Source organism: Odontomachus brunneus, unplaced genomic scaffold (genome assembly GCF_010583005.1).
Source record: "Odontomachus brunneus isolate Ranch 3 - 2012 unplaced genomic scaffold, Obru_v1 Obru_scaffold_029, whole genome shotgun sequence".
NCBI classification, from domain to species: Eukaryota; Metazoa; Arthropoda; class Insecta; order Hymenoptera; family Formicidae; genus Odontomachus; species Odontomachus brunneus.
Genome location: NW_022639479.1, coordinates 626,667 through 632,377, shown reverse-complemented (window position 1 = coordinate 632,377; position 5,711 = coordinate 626,667). Strand labels below are relative to the sequence as shown.

The 5,711-nt window shown below is 41.7% G+C and overlaps 1 protein-coding gene across 4 annotated transcripts in view; it reads left to right on the top strand.

The window, feature by feature from the left end:
* LOC116843080 (cysteine-rich motor neuron 1 protein-like) overlaps positions 1-5,050 on the top strand; it is a 443,717-nt gene extending 438,667 nt beyond the window's left edge. For all 4 annotated transcript variants that reach the window (XM_032813118.1, XM_032813116.1, XM_032813115.1 and 1 more), the window contains one exon: positions 75-5,050. The gene's annotated coding sequence lies outside the window, so the exon portion shown is untranslated. The remainder of the gene's footprint in view (positions 1-74) is intronic.
* The last annotated feature ends 661 nt before the right edge of the window (positions 5,051-5,711 follow it).

Genomic DNA, 5,711 nt, shown 5'->3' with positions numbered 1-5,711 from the left:
AGAGAGAGAGAGAGAGAGAGAGAGAGAGAGAGAGAGAGAGAGAGAGAGAGAGAGAGAGAGAGAGAGAGGGAGAAAGAGAGAACAGGCGATTATCGCGACGATATTCGCCGATCATCAACAGACAAGCGGCGAATGAGCGTTAGCCAGACTATTTTATACGCGATCGTCGAACAGCTGGCGATCGGAAACTTTCACGCGACGTATCACGCGCGACTACGACGTTAACTCTTGAACGGCGAATCTTTTCGCAATTTGTTCCGCTCAGGAGCGGGATGTCGATCGTACGAGGAATCGCAGAAGAATCCAAACTGAGAAGTGCTCGCGCGAACGAGCGATAAAAATTAACAAAAATCACAAAAACGATATTAAATGCCCGGTGTTTGTATACGAATGTACCAAATTATTCGCATCCACGTGGCGAACGGTGAGCAGACGTTTAAGAGTTAATAACAGCAGGATGATTGATTTACAGTTCGCCCGGCGAACTTCGCGAACGTTGTCGGCGGGTCCCGACACGCGCGCGCGTAAAAACGCCGTCAACGTACTCGCTAGTTCAAGGACAAAGCGAACGTCGCATCACGACACGCGTCATGTGAGAGAGAGGGAACCTCTCTCTCTCTCTCTCTCCCTCTCTCTCTCTTTCTTTCTCTCCCTCTTTCATTCTCTCTCTCTCTCTCTCCCTCTCTCTCTCTCTCTCTCTAGGCACGGCTGAAAATACTTCGCGTAAATTCAGTATTAATCCGTAAGAGCGGCAGAGAGTGAGAGTGAGTGCTTTCCAACAATGTATACAGGCGACACTGTATAACACATTATGTTTTCCAATTGCAACACAAGTGTCGACATAGCTAAGATGCTGCGTCGTCGTATTGTGTTACTCCATTGATATCAACATTTTTACATTTGGTATCATTTATTTTTCTATGGAGCGGTATTCCGATAGGAGATATAATTTATATTCGAAACAGTATTACAGAAAATATATTTTATTATTTTTTCGTAACAACTTAATTTATATATAATATGATCAGTTTTTTATTAGTTTTTTATATATCTGATAAATAAATTAATTAATAAGAAATTTTTCTTAAAAAATATTAACTTTTACAGCGAAAATATCTTCCGGCAATTTTATTTATTATTGCAAATTGATATATGTATACTATATTCACCGTGCATACACACCAGAAAAATAATAACAAGCTGTATAAAGTGACTGTCTGCACTCTGGCGATAAAATAAAAAAGATAAAATAAAATAGCATTCCAGCTAAACAAGTCGACACTGTATAACACAATCTCACACAGTGTATGACTGTGTTCCGTTGCTGGAAAGCACCCAGTGTTGCGAACTTCGGTGTCAACAGAGAATGAGAGAGAGAGAGAGAGAGAGAGAGAAAAAAAAAGTGAAAGAAAGAGAAACGAGAGAAAACCGCCAATTCGCACCAAATTCACAGCGCATTTTGCCGAGACTTCCTTCCTCCTCTCCTCTCGCCCCCGTCTCTCGTATACCTTAACTTAATCGTGTAACCTGTAAATTATATAATTAAACATAGCGTAATATCTTACAGTTAATATAATATAGGTAAATGTTATTAATGTTAACCAACCCCATCGTAGGTCTCTAAATTAAATGGAAGATTAAAATAACGGAGACAATAGTCTCAACCGTAGTATTAGCACCCTTGATCTCTGGACCATCATCATATTATCTCGCGTTGTGATTAATGAGCGTTTATACACGAGGTGAAGAACATTCTGTTTTCTTTATCCTGGTTTTTATTCTCTTTCGTTTCCTTTTTTTTGCCGAAGTTTATGCGATTTGACGCGTAATCGACGATCGTGTCCTCTCCTTGAAAGAACGTGAGAGATACTTTTTATTCATTATTTATATATTCCCCTCTATTCCAACGATGTTATTACGTTAGATTCGTTCACCGCGGCACGTCGTTTCACGTATCTGCCGATGGCATAATGCCTCGGTGCGTTCCTCTCTCGCTTTTGCCTTCTCATCGGTATTAATGAGGCGCAGAGCTTACATTCTCCGGCATTCAACGACGGATTTGTCCGAATTCTAAACCGACCTGCCGCGATATGATACGTGAGAGAACGAGTTTGTAGACTTAGTCACTTAGGCTTAGCCGTTTAACAGCTGTGTTATTAGACTGTTCCTATGTTCTATATCTTTTATTATTAACGCAAGAACCCTCTCTATCTCTCTCGTACTCTCGCACTCTCGTGGAGCACTCTTGTGTGTAATATTTATATGTCTGAGGAATTTTTTGGTTTGCGCTGTGTAATCGCGAAACGGGAATGCCAACGGCTGTCGTTTCGTCGTCTGTCGGTGACGCGGAGCCCGGTCGCGGCTCGCGCCGCGAAGGAAGAAAGAGACACACACAGAGGACAGACACGTATGTACATATACACCGTAAAAGTTTAGATTAAGGCGATCGAGACGACGTGAAAAATAATAAAGAAGAAAAACGAAAAAAAGCCTCCTCTTCGAAACTCCGTCGCGCGGCACGATCGACTTTGAAGATTTGCGCGCTCGGCGATGCGCGAGCGGAAATAACGGTGCGCGCGGATCACAAGCGGATGATAAGCAGGCGTTTTGCGTATATCCATACGTATGTATACCCATACCCACACGTTCCATAACTTCTCGGCTGCTTGTACATACGCGCCCGGAAGTTCGCTCTCTCCGGCGGCTTGGTGAAATTCTCGGGTGGTGGACCCGAATTATTTTCGGACGTACTCTGAACTAACATCGCGCACGCTTGAATAGACGCACCTTGCTCGCACATATATATTTCATATACCGCGGTAACGAGCGGTGTGTGCGCTCAGCTACGATATGTTGGCCGAGATAAGATAATGTGACAGCGCGCGGGACGAAGACGCGCGAGGACGGCAAGGAGGTCGTGCGGAATCAAAAATCGAAGGGGTTGGACGGAAAATATGGACGAAGGAAGAGAGAGATCGTATACGATCGAATGGGAGCAACGTAGTGTCGCTGAGATCCGCGCGAACGACCGTCTTCGAGCACGGAATGACGACGCCACCGCCACGAAACGAACCATACATATCCATGTGCTTGTACACACATACGCACGTAGCTCGGCTCTTCTTCTCTCCTTTCCTCTTGCCTTCCCCCCTCCCTTTTCCTGTGTCCCCCTCAGTCGTAATTGAAACACATACATATATTTTTTCAATGTGACACTCTTGTCTTTACATATCTCTCGTGTGTAATTGTGGTAGCCTATATTAAACTTACTTATACGTTACACTACACGTGTGGTCGCACGTGCGTAAGTGCATACCGTATTGTTATTGTCTAATGAACCGCAGGCTGTATTTCGCACGTGTGCATGTACTTCGGAGACAATATATATGTAGTGTATCGAGACAGATCCGGGTAGCGTTTGCGTGTGTATGTGTATGTACACACACACAATACACATACACACACACACATTTACCTGTAAGGATTATTCTTTTCGTTGTATCGTAACGCAGGATGTTCGTAACAATAATAACGTCGGCAGGTAACAATAACGGTTTTAATGATAAAGATAGTAATAATAATAATTTAGCATGCATACACAGTCGGTTCTCGGCGACGAGCACGAACTACCACACAGTGAACGGTGCATACAACAATAAAAATTTGTGATAAACGGGATTTCGGACGTTTCGTCTGCGCCTCGCGGAATTGCGAATTTCCGCGATCTCTCTGTGTCTCTCTCTCGAGAAAATTTTGTAACGCGTCGACGTCCGCCTGCCCTATCCCCCTCTTCCTTCCCAGGATCTGCGATTTACCTCCGACTTCGATCCGGCGCCGACCCGTCGGAGGAGCGCCCAATGACGCCATTTAATCAATCGCGGCGACGAAAAGGAGCGGATTAAACGCTTTTTCTTTTTTGTTGACCTCATGTGCAAAAAAGCGAGGCGAATCCGCGCTCGTTCGCGGCGAAGCATTAAGAGGCAACGCAAACGCCACATTTGACGTGGCTATCAATTCGACCGGCGCAAAATTTGCCGTTTAAATTCCAAGCGAAATTACACTATCATATGTAATTTGTACAACGCTGGTGAAAGGAAAAAGAGAAATTGAGATATGTTGTATTTATAGGAAATCTGTAACTTAAGACATCACACGGAGTGTACGATGGGAACATATTTTATATCCCGCGCTAGATGCCCGATTATCCGCCTCGAGATGACAGAGCCTAATCTATAAGGTGTCCCGAGAAAGTCGTACGAAGTGGCCCATGCAAGTGTAACTATTTATTCAGTGATCAGTGTGCTGTCACAGTCGGCGTCATATATGCCATTCCACTGCCTGGATCGAGAGTTACACGACTTACGCATCAACGCATAAAGTCGAAGCAATTAGAGCCACTGCAATCTTATTGTTATAATTGGAGTTACTCATACGATTTTCAACCTCATGTGTATATATGTAAATCGTGTAACTATCTTCCTAGGGAATGATGTGGTATATATGACGTTGATTGTACATTTGTTCATAAATCTGAAGTCAACCTTTCCCTAACAAAAATTCAGAGCAACATTTTACTTCCCTTTTAATATTGAATACTCTCAAAATTTCGAACTGTTAAATCTTTCTACCATTAAATACTACTGTGTACTTCGATGCATATGAGAATGAGGTTCTTGACTTTTTTGTTGAGAACAGCGAATAATTAAAGGAAAATGAAATCCGCGCTACACTCGTATACACTTTCTCGTGATTTATACAGGAGGACACATTATCGAAATATTATAGAGAATAGAGGAAGAGACTTACAGTTTTATGAATCGAGCGTTACGACCGGTTTTTGAGTGCAGTTACGAACAAATCGAGTAGTGTTGTACTTGTGCGCTCTTTGTACAAATTCCCTGTAACGTGATCATATCAGTGTAACTTAGATTTAACTTAACATATACGTACATTATACAGCTATACATACTGGACGCGCAATGTTGAAAAATAGCTCTTGTATGTTAAATAAACCGAGATTAAATAAAATTGTTGATATGTGATGTTGTAATCGGAAATTCGATGCAAAACACACGCGCTCGGGGCTTTCATTATTTTGATTTAATTTTATTTTTCTTTTACGCGTATATATTCAAATAATGTAAATCGCCGTATCGCTGATAAAAATAAACAATACGGTCTTCCTATTTGGTGTTTTGTTTATTTATTTATCTGTTATTTCGTAAAAACAACCCCTACATATGAAAAAAATAATTTAAAAATCCATATGTACAAGAGAAAAATGTTAAACGTCTATCATCCCCTATCAAATTAAGTCATCACGATGGAAACCACATTTTCATTATATTACGCATTCTCGAATAATAAACCCCGAAAATTTGACGAGTGACAGACAGGTGAAAATTTAGATATGCGCAAGAAAATTTTCAAACGTCTATCATCATTCTCCTATCAAAATAAATCATCACGGTGGAGGCCGCATTTTCGTCACATCACGCATTCTCGAGTAATAAATCCTGAAAGTTTGTCAAGTGACAGATAGGCATGAATCTAGGTGTGCGCGAGAAAAATTTCAAATGTCTATCATCGTTCTCCTATCAAAATAAATCATCACAGTAGAAACCGCATTTTCGTCACATCACACATTCTCGAGTAATAAGTCCTGAAAGTTTGTCCAGTAACAGACGCAGATAGCACAAAATCTTCAGAGA